This window comes from Procambarus clarkii, chromosome 41, assembly GCF_040958095.1.
Source record: "Procambarus clarkii isolate CNS0578487 chromosome 41, FALCON_Pclarkii_2.0, whole genome shotgun sequence".
Classification (NCBI taxonomy): domain Eukaryota; kingdom Metazoa; phylum Arthropoda; class Malacostraca; order Decapoda; family Cambaridae; genus Procambarus; species Procambarus clarkii.
Genome location: NC_091190.1, coordinates 12,441,341 through 12,461,096, shown reverse-complemented (window position 1 = coordinate 12,461,096; position 19,756 = coordinate 12,441,341). Strand labels below are relative to the sequence as shown.

The 19,756-nt window shown below is 42.5% G+C and overlaps 1 pseudogene; it reads right to left on the bottom strand.

Moving 5' to 3' along the window:
- Nucleotides 1-2,240: 2,240 nt before the first annotated feature.
- Nucleotides 2,241-16,951, bottom strand: LOC123761055 (BTB/POZ domain-containing protein 6-like; annotated as a pseudogene).
- Between the last annotated feature and the right edge of the window lie 2,805 nt (nt 16,952-19,756).

The following is a 19,756-nucleotide window of genomic DNA, read 5'->3' as shown; positions in this document are numbered from 1 at the left end:
TGGCATTAAATGAAGGTACTCTGTTTTAATATTGCTCATTCACATTTATTCTACAAATTAAGAAAACGAGTAGCTCAAGTTATTCCTTTCTCCTTAAGATCCATCTAAATACTTTTAAATCAATTCTGGTTATATTACACATATTTTGTATTACATATTTAATAGACAATGAAGCAAAGATACCAAACAATTAAGATAAGTTTGGTTAGGATTTGAACGTAAATAGAAAACTTTACTCATAAATGATCGTATTTTTATAAATGCGTTAATTTACATCAAAACCGAATTTAACATGTGAACATCCTCGTTTTCTGAGGAAGTGTAACTAGTCTGCCTTGCAACCCGTTCTCGCACTTTCTTATAGTCAATATTGACTTATTAAATACGTGCATATGTGACATACTAAACATACTAGTTTACCTTGAAAAGCTTCATAGAAAACACCGACCTTACCTAACCTTCTTAGTATGTTAAGATAAGCATCTTATTGCTTCGTAATTACAATTATTACTTAACCTATTATAGGTATAGGTTAAGTAATAATTACAATTATTACTTAACCTATTATAGGTATAGGTTAAGTAATAATTATTATTACGAAGCAATAAGATGCTTATCTTAACATACTAAGAAGTTAGGTAAGGTCGGTGTTTTCTATGACACGTATTTAATAAGTCAATATTGACTATACGAAAGTGCGAAAACGGGTTGTGCCTTGTGTTGATGTGTTCTAGGGTATCCTAAAGTATCTGTAAGAACCAACTTGGTGGTAGTGTTACATAAACACATCACGTCGCGAGCCACAGAGGCGGTGAGCGACCTTCAGGTCAAAGGCGTGTATCATAAACCTTCAGAAACGAGTTTCGTAATTCCTTCTGAGATTTATTGTCGAACTTTTTCCGAAGTTATAAACCCAGTGATCTTCACAATTTTCCTCTCATTGTGCAGGCTTTTAAAAATATGTAAAAGTTTTTGCATATTATGGAGTTATTGTGGTCAGTTATGTTCATAAAAATTATTTTTCAAGACATATATTTCAGCATATATTAATTAAATTACAAATGAAGTTACTTTGCGGATATTCTTGATCATTTAATGCAATAACATGGTAAGTACATTTATAATTGTACTATTCTCAGGTTAATTAACAACCCTGATCAATTGTATTTAATACGAAATATAACTTACAGTTAAAACATGTTGGGCAGTAAACACTCTCAGATCTTTCATCAAAGTGACACAGGCGTAAATTTTCATAATTATGCAAATTTCAGAATATTACGTGAATTAAACACACACATTTAATGACGTTTTCAATAGTCATTTTGCCAGACTGAATAATTTGTTTGATCGTGAGGACAGGAAAGGCGGTAGAGTGTATTAGGGAGTACCAGTGTAGGGCGTCGTCTTTGTGGTAAGACGTCGTCACGGGCTCCGGCCAGCCCCTTCTCACGATTTGACAAACAGTCAAATCTAAACCGGTTTTAACCAACCAGAAACAAACTATGGCAACCCACGTCATGTATCGAGGCCGATCATCATATCTGTGGAAGAGTTAGCATTTCAGTGCGTTCTGTATCACAAGACTATCGGAATTTTGACGTTTTAGTCGATGCATCAACATTGGGCTACGGGTTCACCATAGCCCGTGCTACTTGGAACTTTTTGTTCCAAGTAGCGAATCTTAAACAACAACAACAACATTGTGGAGTATCAAGTGTTAGGACAGGTATATAGACACGAAGGAGTCTACACTCTGGAAACGATTCACATACATCAGGGATTGTGTGAGCGCTGTCTCTGGCCCCCTGTTGGACCCTCACTAGACTCATTATACCCACTATCGTTGTGTTCCCTTTTACAGTGTGATGAGTTATCTTAGCCAGTGTGTGACGTCCTGTCTCCCTTATTGAGTGACACGTTGTCACTATATCCACTGTGACGCCGCCTTGTCAGTCTGACCAAACTAATGCAAATCAATTTGAGATAACCATTGACAATGAGAGGAATTTTGTTTTTACATTACACAAAATTTGCAAATTTTCATAATTATAGTGATTGTGTGGATGTACTCATCTAGTTGTGCTTGCGGGGCGTTGAGCTCTGGCATTTTGGTCAGTGTGTGTGTGTGTGTGTGTGCGTGTGCGTGTGTGTGTGTGTAATTACCTAAGTGTAGTTGCAGGATGAGAGCTACGCTCGTGGTGTCCCGTCTTCCCAGCACTCTTGCCATATAATTCCACCTGTGTCCCCTAGTGCGTGTGCCCCATGTGCTAAATAGCCTGTCTTTATCTACCCTATCAATTCCCTTGAGAATCTTGAATGTGGTGATCATGATCTTGTGTGTGTGTGTGGGAGGAATAAGCAATTTTAACACCTGAAAAAACAGATCTTATCCATTAGAATCTAGAGTTTGCACGTTCACCGGGTCTCTATAGTTCCACCAGATTACTGTGCGCGATGGCTGATACCCCCCAAAGACATGTATTGTCATCTTTCGTTACAGCTTCAGCCACTTGGGCTAGTCGGTGCAGCGACGACTTTCCTTGGTGCAGGTCTGCGTTCGATTCCCAACGATCCAAATGGTTTGACACCATTGTTTTCCTCTGTCTTATCCCACATTCTTGGCCTCGCATCCCTTCCAAATGATATATTGCCGTTTTGGCTCTGTGATTTATCCTAATAATTACCTTACCTTGAGGTGTTTTCGGGGCTTAGCGTCCCCGCGGCCCGGTCGTCGACCAGGCCTCCTTACACCTGATAATTTCTTAACACCTCATAGTCACACAATAAACTTATTGTGTAAGATCTTCTCTTCTACGCAAGACTCTTCTCCTCTGGTTCTTCTCCCAGAGCAAGAAGAGTAAGGCTCTAGACTGTTCTCTTAGCCTGAGGTATGTGCCATCAGTTTACCGTTGTTTGTGATGGTTACCTTACCTTGAGGTGCTTCCGGGGCTTAGCGTCCCCGCGGCCCGGTCGTCGACCAGACGAATATGGTGAACACAACAACGGAAATAATTAATATCTACGAATTTTTATATATCGTTTTCTGGTATTTTGTCCGGCGGGAGGGTCATTAAGCACTCCACAAGAGTTTACTAAACCAGCAAGTATCCTTTAGTTCTGAACACAGTCCAGGACTAATGTATAGTCTACGTGTATATACACCGAGAAGTGAAATACACTCCCGGTGTATATATTCCTGTCTAATATTCTTTATAAAAGTATTTTTAATTTTTTGTTTAATAGGGAGTAGAAATGCAATTTAACGAAATAAAAATACTCGTTTCAGCGGTGTTACCATTGGGACTTTCCGATGTCATTTGGAGCAACTGTGAAGCGAGTTTAGTAGCAATTATGTGCGAAATGCGTCCCAGTTTTATTAATAAAACCGGGACGCCGAGTGTCAATGGCAAGAGCCACCGTCCACTCTCGACTGGCCAATTATGGAGGCATTACCTTCGATAGATGTTTTATTTTTCATTTCAATGCTGGTGTAATTTTAAAGCGTATTTGAAAAACGAACTAAAATTATATACATACCTACATATGCGAACAAGCCTGAATGGTCCCCAGGACTATATGCGACTGAAAACTCACACCCCAGAAGTGACTCGAACCCATACTCCCAGGAGCAACGCAACTGGTAACTACCGGACGACATATATTTTTAAAAAGATATATAAGGGGTACCAGCTCTGCTTGTCTTGTAGGGACCTTCAAGCCTCATAAGAGGAGTGGTAGTTAACCTTGAGGTTACCTTGAGGTGCTCCCGGGGCTTAGCGTCCCCGCGGCCCGGTCGTCGACCAGGCCTCCTGGTTGCTGGACTGATCAACCAGGCTGTTAGACGTAACCACTTGAGAGAACTGGGTAATATGAGCCTGCATTTTCATTGGTCAGCTGAGCGTTGACTGGAGAAACTATTGCTCTGAATAACACTGAAGAAGCCAAGTAATCCATAAGAATGAGGCCAGGTTTGGCGAGACATAAATGGGGAACGTATTCCATGTAACGGCACCCTCGCCCGTGGACTCCCCAAGACAGGCATCACCGCTGAAACTTGTCTCAAAAGAATCTCAACCCGATGTTCTACCTAACTTGAAGCTCATCATGGCTCAGTCGGTAGTGCATGTGTCTGGAGAGTCCAGGGACGCGGGTTAGATCCATTTGTATAGCCTCAATAGCTTCTCATAGATATATTACCTTGTCAGTTCATTGCGAAGTTTTTGGTGTTAACAATCTATACATTAATATACTAGCCACTAAAACATTTTGCAAACATCATAGGAGAGGGAACATGTTAGTGTCTGTCAAGGAGAAGTGTCAGGAGCACACAAGACCTTTGAAACCGTATCAGGTAGAGTTCTGCCAGAGGGAGGCGGAAGACCAGGCAACACTAACTCCAATTACTGAAAATGATAAATAAAACACGGACTTCAAAGCTGCAAGAGATTCACCATAAAACATAACTTAAAATGAAGAAGAGGAATGGTGACATCTATCAGCATGCCTCTTTCACAAAGATCTCCACAAACATACCAAAAATATTGTTCTAGTTTGGTACTATTTGATGTGAAGTGACCAACCGAAGGGGTTTAGGCTATTCTCTAGGGCTTGAGGACAGTATTGTATAGAGAAAAAGGGACATGTGACACGTGACCAGGAGAAGAGGGCCCACCAGTAGTGACCTATCCAAGAGAAGGGGTCCATCAGCAGAGGCCTAGCCTAGAGAAGAGGGCTACCAAGGCCCCATTATCATTAAAAACAGCCCTTGCTAACAAAGGTTTAGAAAGTCAAATAAAACGAGTAAGATAAATCAGTACATTGACATAGGAAGTCAGAATATAAATATAAAGAAATTAATACACCTAGAAACAACTTGAACAAGACATAGCAATAAATGAACTGTTATAGCCAGGCATAGCAACAGGTAAATAACTATAGCCAGGCATAGCAACAGGTAAATAACTATAGCCAGGCATAGCAACAGGTAAATAACTATAGCAAGACATAGCAACAGGTAAACAGACCAACCGACAGACAGACGCCATCCTCTACCCACAATGTTGGGCGTTGCTAATTAGCATAAGACCCGTCGTCACGCTATAACGATGTATAAATTTAGTTGAGGTCTTCATTAGACGCAACAAAGGTTAACAAACCGTGCAAGATAATCCATGTTAATAACGGTAAGTGGGTCCCTATGGTTGGTTACCAGAGGGAAGAGCTCTGACGACAACCTCCCTTCACTCCAGGGACAGAGGCATATATACATGCTTTAACACTACAGCATTTCAGAACTTAATAATAAGCATGTATACATTTAAAAATGTGTGAGATATTGAGGAGGTTTCGTCCTGGTATATACTAGTTAAAAGACCAGAAGTATAGAGTAACTGCACCAAAGCGTCCCTCGGTATATGCCAACTTCCCATCGAGTTTCACCTCCTCTGCCTCGACGATGAAGTCCCCCATCTCCCCCCTTGGCCAGTGACCTTCCATGCACACGGTGATGCTGTGTGAGAGATCAGGCTTCAGAGTTACAGGCTCTTCAAAGGTCGCCAGCAGGCCATCAGATGTGGCACTCTGCAAAACATTACCTCCGCAGTCCTTAACGCTGACTGTGGCACTGCCAGAGCTCGGGTTGATGGCTTTGCACTCCACTTTCCCTAACTGGATGGTACTTGCTGTTCTCATGTTCATTATCAGAATTTGTTCGTGGGAGCTGTGGACGAAGATGCTGCCTCGTGCACTCTTCTTGGACCTTGGGAAATTTAATAGGGTGTTGAGGGTAATCTTCCTTAGAAGGCTCTCATGGTAGCATAGCCTCTTCTCACGTATCTGGCAGAAAAAGTCAGGCAAGGGCACATCCTTCACCGTCCTTGATGTTCATCAGGATGGCACTGGCTTCCTCCAGGGTAATCACTCCGGCAGGCATGACGTGCTCGACGAACTCGTCTGTAGTCATGGTCAGAAAGCGAACAGAAGGGAGGAAGTCCATTATCTCTTCCCGCAGCGCCCTCTGTGATCCCTGCGACCTCCCCCTGCGAAAGATTGATTAAAACAACTTACATAAAACATATAAGCATGTCTCCATAATGCACTCAGATCTGACAAGATTTGTGAGATTCATATATAATATCACTGTCTGGAAACCACAGAAAATTTCAACTTTATTTACGCAAATATTTTGAACGCTGTCTAATCAGAATTACAAATGAGTGTAGTTAAACACTGTGTTTTCGTAAATGTTAGGAGCCTTAAATGATTTTATCGTAGAGCCTCAGTTTCTGGTAATGAATACGCCGAATCTTTGTCAAAGCTTTCTCTTATCTGAAATAAACGCGCTGACTGTACCAGAGCAAACAAGTGGGACGAATATGTGAGATAAATTTAGAGGACGCTGGCAGGACGTGATCACGTGACCCAAGTGGTGCATGGATAACCAGTTGGTGTATGATATGATATTTAACGCTTTCGGTTAGGCAAAACTACAACAAATTTAACGCTTGTCAAATCGTGAGAAAGGACGCTAACCTCTCTTGTCTTCTCCCTTGTAACCCATTCCACAATTATGTACAACCTTTCCCTCTTATGTTTGTTATCTTGAGATCTTGAGGTTATCTTGAGATGATTTCGGGGCTTTTTTTTTTAGTGTCCCCGCGGCCCGGTCCTCGACTAGGCCTCCACCCCCAGGAAGCAGCCCGTGACAGCTGACTAACACCCACGTACCTATTTTACTGCTAGGTAACAGGGGCATAGGGTGAAAGAAACTCTGCCCATTGTTTCTCGCCGGCGCCCGGGATCGAACCCGGGACAACAGGATCACAAGTCCAGTGTACTGTCCGCTCGGCCGACCGGATGTTGTGATGAGGTCAAAGCTGGTCACATACCCTCGAGTCCTCCCACCTTCCACCTGGTATTACTGTCAGTAGTTCGCCTCTTTTGAGGCTTTAGTAAGCACCACTCATAATTACTCTCTGAAAAAACTCGCTCTAACGAGTCTGAACGATTCAGCATAATTATTTTTGCCTTTCTCTAAATCAACAAAATCAGCTAACTTATATATATTTTTTATATTGTAAAGCTTGTGTCTGCGTGTTACAAGAATTAATTAGTTACTCCATGAGGCGAGGAAAATAAATGTAAATTATTACCACAATCGATTTTCTTCATAAGCTCTCAATATTTGTTCTAAAGTGATGGTGTTGCGCTTGTATATGTAAACAACTGTGGGGAGTGTGTGTGTAAGGTATACACTAGGGGTGTGTGTGTGTAAGGTATACACTAGGGGTGTGTGTGTGTAAGGTATACACTAGGGGTGTGTGTGTGTGTAAGGTATACACTAGGGGTGTGTGTGTGTAAGGTATACACTAGGGGTGTGTGTGTGTAAGGTATACACTAGGGGTGTGTGTGTGTGTAAGGTATACACTAGGGGGGTGTGTGTGTGTAAGGTATACACTAGGGGTGTGTGTGTGTAAGGTATACACTAGGGGTGTGTGTGTGTGTAAGGTATACACTAGGGGGGTGTGTGTGTGTAAGGTATACACTAGGGGTGTGTGTGTGTAAGGTATACACTAGGGGTGTGTGTGTGTAAGGTATACACTAGGGGTGTGTGTGTGTGTAAGGTATACACTAGGGGTGTGTGTGTGTAAGTTATACACTAGGGGTGTGTGTGTGTGTAAGGTATACACTAGGGGGGAGTGTGTGTGTAAGGTATACACTAGGGGGGAGTGTGTGTGTGTAAGGTATACACTAGGGGGGTGTGTGTGTGTAAGGTATACACTAGGGGGGTGTGTGTGTGTAAGGTATACACTAGGGGGGTGTGTGTGTGTATGATATATACTAGAGGTGTGTGTTTGTATACCTTACGATAGAGACCTGTGGTTTGGTCTGGTGTTCAGTTTATGGGCCATCAACCGTGAGAGGGTTATTAAGGCCGCAACAATAGCTTACTGACAAACCAGCAAGTATACTGTAGTTAGGAATATATTAAATATAGTCTAGCAATATATATTGTAGTCTATATTGCAATGTAGTAAATATACTGTAGTCTATATTGCAATGCAGTAAATATACTGTAGTCTAACCAGTATAGTTAGACTGGTTCCACGGTGTAGACTTCCCCTGAGCGGAATGATCTGAGGCTACGAGAAGAGACTAGGTTCTAGTTGACACAATCGACTTGGGAATAGTCCAGGACGGACCGAAACGTCGTCGTCCCTTCACCTTCTAGTGTGTGGTCTGGTCAACATACTTTAGCCACGTTATTGTGACTCGTCGCCTGCACTAGGTTGAAGTGTCCTTACCAGGCCAGGAGGGCTCGCAGGAGAACCACCTCTGTGGAGATGTGTAGTGGCTGCTGCAGCAGGTGTGTGAGGGCCCCGCGACTCAACTGACCGAAGTGCGGGGAGGACAGGACAGCTGTTGGTGAATGGTTGACCACCTGCGGCACAATAGGTAATGGAATGCTCGGAACACATCTTTCGGGGGAAGGGTAGGAGCGCTTTTAACATTTTTGTTGAGTAATATTTTAAGACCTTAGGCGGTGAGCGCAAGTTTATAGCAGGAAATTACAAATTAGAAATGTTCAGCCATTTATGAGTATAGTTTTTATTTGATGAGTTGATTTCAATACATTTAATGAGTTAAAAAAAAATGCTTCTAATATAACATTTAGTATGATCCAGTTCATGATGAGTCGTGTAGGTTTACTGTATACCATGAAAACACACACACACACACACACACACACACACACACACACACACACACACACACACACACACACACACACACACACACACATCCATAGGTGAGGTAGCGGTTGAGGGAAGACTTACCTGAGCACAGCGGTGGAGGAGCTTAGAGTCCTCGAGTAGGACCGCCGTGTCGTACATCTCCGGCAGGTTGGTGGCCGTCAGGGTCTCCCGCAGGTGCTGTAGAGGGAAAGAGGAGACCGAGAATGAGCCCGTCTAGTTATACTCCGCGGCTCCAGCAGGACGAGAGGCTCAGAACGTTACTGTTATATTTGTTGGAGGGATGACGGTCGGCCGAGCGGACAGCACACTGGACTTGTGATCCTGTGGTCCTGGGTTCGATCCCAGGCGCCGGCGAGAAACAATGGGCAGAGTTTCTTTCACCCTATGCCCCTGTTACCTAGCAGTAAAATAGGTACCTGGGTGTTAGTCAGCTGTCACGGGCTGCTTCCTGTGGGTGGAGGCCTGGTCGAGGACCTGGGCCTGCGGGGACACTAAAGCCCCGAAATCATCTCAAGATAACCTCAAGATGACCTACTAACATGAACATTTAATGCCCAACACATACATGTGACGACGTTTCTGTCCGTCCTGGACCCAAACGTCGCCACTTTCATTACATGTTATTTGTTTCAGCCGCGTTATTGCCATTCTCGCTGGAGAATAAGCATCTTAAGGGGAATGTAAGTGTCATAGTGCGGTCGTTCGCGTCTGTTTTCTTGTAACTAGTCTCCCAAAACAACATTGTAGAAGGTATACAGAAATAGAGGATAAATAATTTAAAAGCTCAAATTTAAAAAAAATGTATATAAGCAATTTGAAATCTATAGCGTACTTATTTATATATCAGATTATGAAATATTTAAGTATTCATAATTTAAATAAATCCTAAGAAAGCCAGCACAAACCTATGCTGTATACAGTTGCATTAACTTATCAATATTATTTTATTTTATTGCAATATATCTTAAATGATATCATTATAGTATTTTATTTTTAGGTTTTTATTTTATTGTTGACATCTTTGATCTTATCTCGTTACCAGTTATTGCTCTATGTTTCGTAATATATAGTCTCTGAGTACAATACAAAAGTTTGTGTTTTGTTACCATTCAGGAAAGGATATGATCATTGTTGACAACCTCGTCCTTGTTCACTTTCCTCCTCTTACCCTCCTTCCGTAATGGATTTTATTCTGTGTCCTCTTTCATCATTTCCCTTTCCCTCATCCTCAGTTTCCCCTACCGTCCTCTTCCCTTCCTCCTCTTCTTCTTCTTCCCTGCCTCTCCCCTTCCATTATGTCTTCTATTTTAGGCTTTTTCCCCTGTTCCTTAATTTACCTCTTACCTTTTCTCTATCCCTTCCCTCTCTCCGCCCTGCCCTCACCTCTTCCTCAACGTTTTCCTTATCCCCCTCCCTCACTCTACCTTATCCTTCCCTCACCCTACCTTATCCCTCCCTCACCCTACCTTATCCCTCCCTCACCTCACCTCATCCCCTCCCTTAACCCTGCTTGTCCCTCACACCTCGTAAAAAACCTTCTCTCTCTCCCCTCTTCCTCCAACAATCCTCAGCAATTATATAGAATAGCTAAATTGATATTATGCTAAATGAATGAGTAAATACTTTAATCAGTTACGGATATACTGACCTGTGAATGGATATACTGGCCAGTGACTGGATAGACTAATCGAACGCTTGACGACATACAGTTGCTGATATATTATCACAAATATCACAGATATGTAAACAATGGAGACTGGTATGTGTGTGTGTGTGTAAGGATAAATGCCACGTAAAGATAGACAAATATAACGATAAATACTACACAGAGAAATATATGTGACAGGATAAATGCCACATCGAAATAGACAAAAAGTAGTCTTTTGTGACAAGAGACCACGGTGCAACAGGGCAACAGCTGGCTTACCTCGGAGCAAAGAGCCATGAGAGTCTCAATCTGGTACTTGCTGGCCAGCTGGTACACCTGCACAGTGAGGGACACCCCAGGCAGGTGAGTCTGGCCGCGGTACATGTACTCCAGCAGCCACTCGAAGGCTTCGGGAGGGTCTTCGTGAACCCTCAGGTACAAGCCCTCAGCCAGCGGGCCGTACAACATGGCTTCGAACACCGGGGAGCTCATCGCCAAAACCAGCCGGTGTGCCTGCGTCAGAAGGAGCTTCAGGATCCTACTTGTAGAGGCCTCTATTATTTTGTAACACAATCTACATGTTAAGATGCTTATCTAATGATGTAATGGACGTAATGTTATTACCAACGACTACTCAAGTGCTGAAATATACCTCAAGATGGTACATTTAAAGAACCATAAAACTGATACTCTTTAAGCTTAATGAAGCTTCAAGTGTTTGAAAAGCTGCAAAATAAACGTAAGTGCTTGAAGCACTTACGTTTATAAGTGCTTGAAAATCCACTGTAGAAGTTGTAGATAAGCTGTAGTGTAAGCACTAGCGATGTATTTATATGTATTGAAGAACTGCCTTGAAAGTGCCACGAAATCTCTTGAAATGATATCCTAAAAAAAAATTACCAGACTTAAAACTTTTTATCTACCTTTAATTAATGTGCATCACGTTTTATTACATTCTGTTCACGATCTCAAAAACATAACATTGTCGTGATGCAACCCCCTAAAGTTTGATTAAAGTTCAAAGAGCTTTGTTGTAGCAAATTTAATACAGCTTTCATACCATGCCAGACTTAGAATTTTTCTGCTGACAATAAAATAGACAAATGTAATCTCTCTTTTTTTCCCTTTGTTCTCCTCAGAATTGTGTAAATATTGAGTGACATGACGTTGTCATATCTTGGGGTGTCATATGTGTTGTCATGTGTGGTGGTGTCATTTGTGGAGGTGTCATATGTGTTGTCATGTGTGGTGGTGTCATTTGTGGGGGCGTCATGTTTTGGGGTATCATGTGTGGTGGTGTAATTATAATAATAATAAGTACGAGAAAATCCACAGGAGCCATGATGAGGATTCGAACCTATGCACCGGGTATTCCCAGATACACACTCTAAACCACTACGCCACGACATGGTCAAAAGAACCAACTTTTGACCATGTCGTGGCGTAGTCGTTTAGAGCGTGTATCTAGGAACACCCAGCACATAAGTTCGAACCCTCATCACGGCTCCTGTGGATTTTCTCATTGATATATCACGATAATGTGAGTTCTCTGTGTAATAATAATCAAGGTTATATCACCGCTGCACCATATAAACCATCCTAGTATATATCTAGAGAAAGATTCCACCAACAAAAATTAATTGAACTCATAATAAAAATCACAATGGGTGACGTTACACAACATAAATCGGGGCAAAATTTCCAATCTGGTAAAAAAATCTTCCCTCGGGGCAAACTTTCACCCTCGGGGCAAACTTTCACCCTCGGGGCAAACTTTCACCCTCGGGGCAAAATTAAACATTAAATGAGGCTTTGGGGTGTGTTTACCTTGATGGACTTGTGGTGTCCAGGGAAGGTTATTGTGAGGTCGGCGAGGCGAGGGGAGTGTAGTAGAGAGGAGAGGCGCTGCCCTGGGCACCCCAGCTGACTCTGCCATGATGACTGTTTACCTCCTGCCGTCATGGTGGCGCCCCCTGCCTGGGGAGGGCAGGGGGGCAGGGCGTCTCTGTTGATAACACAACACAACTTTTGTCACAATGTTTAGAATAGTAATAATGATAGAAAGTTAAAAATATTGGTTATTAATGTATTAATGTTAATGGCATTGCTATTATCTTTAGCACTTTTATTATTGGGAAACAGAAGACAAATAGCATTCAGCGTAAAATATCAGTATTAGGACATATGAATGAAACAAATAATATAGGTTATTTAGTCCTATTTTTTTTTTTAGTGAAAAATCTCTAAAGAGAACATTACTCCATTTCCGATGCCCTTTACACACCTGTAGTACTTTCTCATAATTTCATTTATTAAGTTTCCTAACTCACTCCGTCACCCATAATACTTGATTCCATCGAAACTTTCAAAATTTGGTGTTCTAGTACATAATCTAACTACATAATCTAAACTTTTCACGTCTCAGAATTATTACCTTTGTCTCAAGAATTGTACTCTAGTCTCAGCAGTCTTACAGTAGTCACAGAAATGTTGATGTCTTCAAGGTATCGAATTGCTGACATTTTCCAGCCCCCTCGCAAGTGTCTGGGATTTCCTCCTCTGACGCGATAAAGAGTCACTTCCCGCTTCCCCCTTCGATATTAAGTTATTCTTTGAGGTGCACCTTACATCTTCTGGCCGGAGAGTCAAACACACTCGAGGAGACATGAACCAGATCTGGCAGCACTTTGAGAGCCGACGAGTGAATTTTATCATCTTCTGGTTGAGTGCATCAGTGTCAGTTGAGGGGAAATCTCCTTTTCGGGACGTGAAGGGGATGGAACTGCCTTACTTTATATCTCTGTTATGTTATATATTTATTACTTAGTGTCTATCTTACTTAATGTCTCTTTGTATCTTTTAATGTGAGTGCGGTTCACGTAAGGTTGCACGCAATGTGATTGGTGAAAACGTGGAAATGAGGCTTCAAAGGCAGAAGAGAACAAAGATAAAATCACTAGAGAACAGAGAATGAGAACTAGATAAACTGATAAGGGAGAAGAGAAGGAGAGAGAAAGAAAAGGTACGTGCAAGAGAAGGAGAGAGAGAGAAAGAAAAGGAACGTGCAAGAGAAGGAGAGAGACAGCAAAGGACGTTAGAAGAGCAAGAGAAGAGAATACAAGAAGAGGGAGAACAAAGGAAGGGAAAAGACGAGGAGAAAACAGCAAAAGGAAGAGAGAAGGGAAAGGGAGAGATCAGGATGGATTACAAGGAAACAGTAAGGCTTTAAACGAGAAGAAGACAAAACAGGAATATGAGATACTTGCGAAGATGTGGATAAAATATGACAAAGAGAAATAAAGAGTATCATTGGAAGAGAGAAATCTCTTCCAGAAGAGAGAAAAGCCAGCAACGTGAAAGAAAATGCAGAATAGAACCAGTGAAGAGCAGAGGTGCCATAGGCACAATCAGAGAACACTGTATAAACATCAGAGGTCCGCGGATGTACAACGTCCTACCAGCCAGCATCAGAAATATTGCCGGAACAACCAGTGGACATCTTCAAGAGAAAACTAGATTGCTTTCTTCAAGGAGTGCCGGACCAACCGGGCTGTGATGGGTATGTGGGCCTGAGGGCCGCTGCAAGCAACAGCCTGGTGGACTAAACTCTCACAAGTCAAGCCTGGCCTCGGGCCGGGCTTGGGGAGTAGGAAGAACTCCCAGAACCCCATCAAGCAGGTATCAAGGAAAATAATCAGAGCAGTGTTACCGTGAAACTCTTGGGATCTAGTACGCCTCGTTTCATTTACACTTAATGACCACTTAAGGAGTGTGACTGTGGTGAGACCTGGCACTTGTAATAAGAATGTTACGATGTACCGTATCGATTCTTGCAGGGGAGCTGGCATTGAACACTGTGATGGTGCTGTAAATAAACGAGACGGAAAACCTATGGAGCACTGTCCTTTCACTTTAAAACATTGAAGTGAATATCGCTGCGCCTGAACCTTAGACGAGAGACAGTGATTCCCAGCAGTGTTGACACATCAGCCGGCAAATTGAAGAGACTGACTTAATAATGCGCTCGAAAAGTCGCTATTGCCGAAATAACTTGACTTCATCACGTTGAGAGAAAGAAGAAACAAGTGAACTATGATAATAAAGTACAAAATATTGAGGGGAATTGACAAAGAGAATTGAAGGACGAGGAGACGAACTAGAGGATCAAGGGACACAGACTGGAGGACCAGGGCACACGGATTGAAGGACTAGGAGACATGGACAAAGATGAGCTGGAAATATGCCAGAAAATATTATTTATCGATTCCGCTTGGATTCACACAGGAACACATAACCAGTATTTAGCGAAGGTGAGCTCGAATAGAAAACCGATTCAACACGAGAGATGTTTTTATATATATATGTGAGATAAATAGTCATCCTCAGTCAAAAATAATTAACATTTCTACCATTTTTCACTATCACTAATATCTCATCAAGACTGACCCTGCATTTACAGCAGCTGTAATGTCACTATCAATATTGCTAACAATATGAATTAATCAAAAAAATTCAAAACGACCTTTCTTTGACAACACCATTGAGTCATGAATTCATAATTGAATTGAATTTGAGCCTTTGCATGTTTTCCTAGAATACTCAGGCAGCCGACACTCACTCGAGGCATTGTACACAACACACCCAACGCCTGGACACAGACAGCTCCCGTGCTGTCAAATACCACATGAAGGTGGAGTGGGGACATGGTAAACACAGAGAGGGCGGCCAGGCTAGGTGATAGTGTGTGTGTGTGTGTGTGTGTGTGTGTGTGTGTACTCACCTATTTGTGCATGCGGGGGGGTGAGCTTTGGCTCTTTGGTCCCGCCTCTCAACTGTCAGTCAACTGGTGTACAGATTCCTGAGCTTACTGGGCTCTATCATATCTACTCTTGAAACTGTGTATGGAGTCAGCCTCCACCACATCACTGCCTAATGCATTCCACCTGTTAACTACTTTGACACTGAAAAAGTTCTATCTAACTTCCCTGTGGCTAATGTGGGGTACACAGTTTCCACCTGTGTCACCTGTGTGTGTGTGTGTGTGTGTGTGTGTGTGTGTGTGTGTGTGTGTGTGTGTGTGTGTGTGTGTGTGTGTGTGTGTGTGTGTGTGTGTACTCACCAATTTGTGAGTGAGCGACACGGGAAAAAATTTAGAGATTTGTGCACAAGGCATCTATAATGAACGCCCTCGTTGGCAGCAGAACATCTTCACCACAACGACAGGTGTAGACAATTTCCTTCGGTAGTTGGGATAAACTATACGCAGTTGAAACGTCACGAAATCCGATGGTTTACGAACAGCTAACGTATCAATAGCATCACTAATACTTGTGTCACGCACGGGAACCAGGAACAACACATGAGAAATGCTAAACTCATCACCAAACAACAAAGCAACATGAGGAGACAGTGTATACACTCTTCAGGCAAGAAAATACTTCAAAAACAATCCAACAGAATAAAGGAAAGTTATTGAAAAAGATATGGTATTAAAAATATATATATGGTTTACTTTGGTCGTGGATAATGTTCAAGACTCAAGTGCACTTGCTGGTTGGTCACTAAGCGATTGTGGTGGTTCTTATTAATCCTCCAGATGTTGATAGGTCTTATACCCAACACCAAATTATCTGTGCTAAATATTATAGGCATTATTGCGTCAAACGTTACCAACAATTATAGGCTGCTATCATTTTGCCTCTGTTCATAGATGTGGTAAGCAAGTTTTGCTTTGTGTAGTGTGAGACGAGGGTGTGGTGAGAGGAGGGAGAGAGGGAGGACAGAGAGAGAGGGAGGACAGAGTGAGAGGGAGGCTAGAGTGTGGGTCAACACCCTACCCTCAGCACTCTGGCGCCACCCGACGCTAATCATTAGCAATTCAGTTGTTTAATCGATGTATTGACCAGTCTGTGGTGTACTTGGACGGATGTACGGGAGCGCGTGGGGGTGTATACCACTCACACACACACACACACACACACACACACACACACACACACACACACACACACACATGTACTAGGCGCATGTACTCACCTAGATATGCTTGAAGGATCCATTGTTAGTTCTCAAGTCCCGCCTTGTCATCTCCGTGTCAGTAAATGCAACAATTGTCATTCTTCATGTTTGAGTTTACCTTCAGAATCTCTTCTTGCAGCCTATCAACTTGTCTCCGGTCGTCACGGTTAGATGTCTCCTGCTTATCTTATTTCTAAGTCGTGTTCGCTTGCGCCTTCATTTATCACTTTTGTGCCTTGCCCCCTTTGTCCACTCTAGTAATTCCTTTCAAGTTCTTATCACGAATGAAACAAAAAAGCCACTGTTTACAAAGTTACAACACAGTAACGTGTGACGTCACGTTTTGGACTCCAAAAATAGGCTTTATTTAAAGTTCACGTAAGTTAACCTAAAGTGAGTTTACCACTTGGCAGGTTGTGTTAAGGCGAGGAATGGCCGCTCACTACTTGACAGTGGGAACTGGCAGGAGGTGATACACAGGTAACTATGGAGGTGACTGGTGCTCTTCCCGCGGGCACGGTCCAGCTCGGCTGACTGGTGAATATCATGTCACGAGGTGTGTGTATACCTGGTGACTCACCACGTGACTCACCTGGATCTCCAGCACATTCACGCGCATGCACGCGCACACACACACCCACACACACACACCTTCAATTAATTGATAGGGTAGATACAAACAGACTATTTAACACAAGGGACACACGCACTAGGGGACACAGGTGGAAACTGAGTGCACAAATGAGCCACAGAGATATTAGAAAGAACTTTTTTAGTGTCAGAGTGGTTGACAAATGGAATTCATTAGGAAGTGATGTGGTGGAGGTTGATTCCATGCACAGTTTTAAGTGTAGATATGATTGAGCCCAATAGGCTCAGAAACCTGTACTCTAGTTGATTGACAGTTGAGAGGCGGGACCAAAGAGCCAGAGCTCAACCCCCGCAACCACAAATTGGTGAGTACATAGGTGAGTACACATACAAACACACACACACACACACACACACACACACACACACACACACACACACACACACACACACACACACACACACACACACACACACACACACACACACACACACACACACACACACACACTCACACACACACACACACACATGCACTCTCTCATCGTATATATTCTCTCTTCACCTTCTCATCCCACCCATAATTAAACGTGTTTTTTCCCAAACTTCAAACAGTTCAACAACTTAATCTGAATTTCCACTTGTGGGGAAAAGAAGAAAATATAAAATCGATTTACTGTCAAGAACGCGAGTAATATCTCAGGTAATTTTGTGGAGTTTATGGAGAAGTAATCATTTCTGCCGAGCGTTAACTCGAGACTACTCACACCGCTGTTAAGGGTCTAGGCCGCACAAGTTGTAATTCGGGCAGTTAATCTTGCTAACAACCCTCCAGGTAATTACACCAAGATTTTGTTGGGTTATTTCTTATTTGCAATCTATTTTAAAGTTCTGTGTTTATTTGTTACTTTTTGCGGACTTTGTACATTATACTAAAATTTTACGAGAAAGATGTAAAGTAAGAGCGTTAAGGAATACTCTTGGAGGACCGGACAATACGCTAACTTCACATTATTCACTGAGGGATCCCAGGACCCACATTCTATGCATGGAATGAGGGCCATAACGGTGGCCTACATCCCCGTCATGGACCACCGGATCCTTCCTCAGCGGGGAACATGTGCCAAAACTGGCTCAAGGCAACCAGTCAGTGCCGCCGGCGGAGTCAAATGAGGTAAGAAATGCTGTGTGTTCACATTCACCTGTGAACCCAACACAGCAATTCTCACTTGTTTGTCCAATGGGCTTTCCAGCACGACACGAGGGTATAAACAACCATAAAAGAAGGAACCAGAGTTGAGTCTACAGAGGCGAGACGAGCCCCCAGACTCACCGTGGAACGAGGCCAATAATCACTATTCACTTTGATTTTTGTCGATACAACTTACTTGGGAACGTGTTGCTCAGCTGCCAGTATTGATTGCGTCGTCACGAGCCTCGGTTTTGACGACTGGATCATTTGCTGTGAATTAATACCTCGGTAAACATCCAGGCTTAGACGACGTGTCGCTTCTGACATTGACGTAACTGTGAGTCAGAACACACTTCAGCGAGAGGTTACTAAGTCAGACCCCACTTGAGCGAGAGGTTACTAAGTCAGACCCCACTTGAGCGAGAGGTTACTAAGTCAGACCACACTTGAGCGAGAGGTCACTAAGTCAGACCACACTTGAGCGAGAGGTTACTAAGTCAGACCACACTTGAGCGAGAGGTTACTAAGTCAGACCACACTTGAGCGAGAGGTTACTAAGTCAGACCACACTTGAGCGAGAGGCCGCTAAGTCAGACCCACTTGAGCGAGAGGTTACTAAGGCAGACCCCACTTGAGCGAGAGGTAACTAAGTCAGACCACACTTGAGCGAGAGGTCGCTAACTACTCTATCAACAGTTTCTACTCATTTTTGACAGGTTTACCTGTAATTTTTTAATGAATTTATAAAATTAATGACATATGAACGCATGTTAAAACCTCATTCAATTGAGGTTTAATCAGTTGTATAGTTAACTGTTTAATCAGTTTAAACTGCCATATAGTTTTTAATCTAATAAAATGTTTATTAACACGTGATAAATAATGTGACTGTCTGATCACGAAGGACAATAAGACGGGAAATTCATTAAGTACTTTCTTAAGTACAAAGCATCTTCAGAAGGATGAATATTACAATTTATTGATGATTGATGAAGATTAAGCCACCCAAGAAGTGGCACGGGCATAAATATTAAGTGGTGAGTATTACAATGTTGTTTTAGATTCAGCTACTCGAAACAAAAAGTCCCAAGTAGCACGGGCTATGGTGAGCCCGTAGTGGGTTTACCTGGCACAGGAGCGGGGCTGTAAGTGAACTGTGAATATTACAAGTCAGTCGTGGTAATATAAAGGCAGGGAAGCAATGAGGTGAAAAACAATATCTTTGTTTCATGTAAATAAGAACAAGAGGAAACTGCAGCAAGCCCCTCATTGTTTTTCACCTAATGGTTTTCCTTCCTGTCTATATATTAAAACGACTGACTTGTGATATTCATTCTTTTGAAGATGTATTGACTAATACGAAATTTCATGAGGAATTTCCTGTCTTATTTTTCTTCGTGGTCAGACATTGTCACATTATTCATCACGTGTTAGTTTCTTCCTGATTTACACACATACATGTGTGTGTAAATCACAATATACACACATTGAACGCGACCGAAAGGGATGAGATCAATGATTCTGTCGCGAATCTTCTGAATTTTCCTT